The sequence below is a fragment of the Dama dama genome, chromosome 30 (assembly GCF_033118175.1).
Source record: "Dama dama isolate Ldn47 chromosome 30, ASM3311817v1, whole genome shotgun sequence".
NCBI lineage: Eukaryota > Metazoa > Chordata > Mammalia > Artiodactyla > Cervidae > Dama > Dama dama.
In genome coordinates this window covers 28501901-28503966 of record NC_083710.1, presented here as the reverse complement: position 1 = coordinate 28503966, position 2066 = coordinate 28501901, and positions in this window count along the sequence as shown.

Sequence of the window (2066 nt, the reverse complement as noted above, 5' to 3'; positions counted from 1 at the left end):
GTCTGTCAAATTTAATAAGACTGTGGTCCAGGAATTTTTCCACAGCATTAGATAACATAAATTTCTTCAGGCTTTGGGGGAATACTATGATTTAAACAAGCAAATAAACAAAAAGGACTATTGACACTTCATGAAAGAGCAAAAGAAGTAAGAATTTTTATGACCCACAGTCTTCTCTGAGTTATCTTAGTTTTACAAGGCATAGATCTCTGAAATTGCGGCAGATGGAAAGAGGGAACTGCCTGAAAGAAGAGAGATGGAGGCATGAGAGAGAGGACAGAGTTTGAGAAGGAATCATTAGAAGGGGGGCAGAAATGAAGGAATTAAGGAAAAGAGGCAGAGAATCTGGGAATATTAGACAGAGAACGTAAGATTCCTGATAACCTAGAAGGAAATTAGAGAATGGACAAAGTAATTCTGAATGCTGCTTTGATAGTAGCAAGGAAGAAAAGACAGAGCTAATATTTTTAAGCATTTATTATATGCAAGACAATTGCTAGGAACTCTGTGTGTGTGTATATGTGTGTGTGTGCGTGTGTGCAAGCTCACACACACATTTAACCCTCACAACAACATAACTATGTGGACACTATTATTTCCATTTTATAGATAAGGAAATTGAGGCTTAGAGAAGTTAAGTGATTGGCTTAAATCACAGAGGTAATAAATGAGAGCATCAGAATTTAATGACTCTCCATCTGATTTCCAAATTCCATGCTTTTTTAAAAAACCATTCATCTCTCTCTGAATAAGGCAGAAAAGGGTTGGGAGAAAGATAGGGTGATCATGCTTGCTAGAAGCTGGTACTATGTCGCTAAACTGTGCCCACAAACTCCCAGGACCTTGAATGGTGCCTAACCTACTTTTGAAGACAAATTTGACAATTAACATTTTCTAAATCATTTGTACATGAAAATTTTTAAAAATTAATATGAGAAGCTTTGCCTCTCACATCAATTTTGAAACAGTTTATGGAAATTTGTTACAGCAGCCCTAGGAAACCAAGTTCAGGAAACATCAAGAAAATCCTCACAGATTATTTATTACTTACTTTGTATTGAAATACAATTGGTTTATAACAAAGCAATGATTTCATGGATGTTACTGCTTATGAGGAGGCTAAGTAGAAATCTAAGTACCTAATAGAGCAAGTGGTAGGTGGATATAGGACAATTCATGAAAGTAGCATGTGGACGGTAAAGTTTAGCATACAAAGGCAAGTGTATTGGGAGAGAAGCAAGTCTCAGAATATGCCCTCTGGATAGTGCAACTCGTTCCAGCATCCTGCTTTTTAGATCCTATATGCAAAGAGTCACACAGAAAAGATGAACATATGGACAATTTCCCTGGAGAAGGAAATGGAAGAGATAGAGCCTTTGCTCTCTTACCAAAGGAGCCTCGGAGTTAAGCTTGCCACCCCCATCGGCCTCTACCTGGAGAACCATGAACACTGGCACAGCTACCATGACCCCAGGAGCTGGGTGCTGGTAGGTGGCAGTATCTGGGCAAGTTTACATGGTCACTGAGGCTTGAGCAGCATCTTTTTATATTGATTTGTGCTCCTGGCCATCTCATCAGGGAGATGATGCCAAGGTGAATGCAGCCGGACAGGCAGAGCAGGGACCAGAGGCCACGCCAGGGACACCTCTCAGGGCTCAGCCCTTCGCAGGCCATAGAGGCCAGAGGGCCACCTGGGTTGTTGACTGTCAAAGTGGAAGAGACCTCTGACATCAAATAATCCAAGCCTCTCGCTTTCCAGTTGAATAAAAAGAGGAATCCAGAGTCACTGCGGGAAGGTCACAGGGCTGAGTGGTAACCGGTGTTAGGCATACCAGGTAAAGGCTCCCTGTACAGAGTTCTTCTAAGATGTGTGACTCTCTGAGCCAGTGGCCCAGTAGGGAGTTTCTATGATTGCCTGTCTCCCTGTCTCCCTGTCAGTGAGGGAAACTGCAATCCTATTCATCTCATCTGATGATCTGGCAAAGGTTTTGGAGGTGGGAAGAAGAAAAACGCTGGAGGAGAGAGGTCTTAGGCGAGGCCCGTCACAGGACCGGGCGATGCCCCCA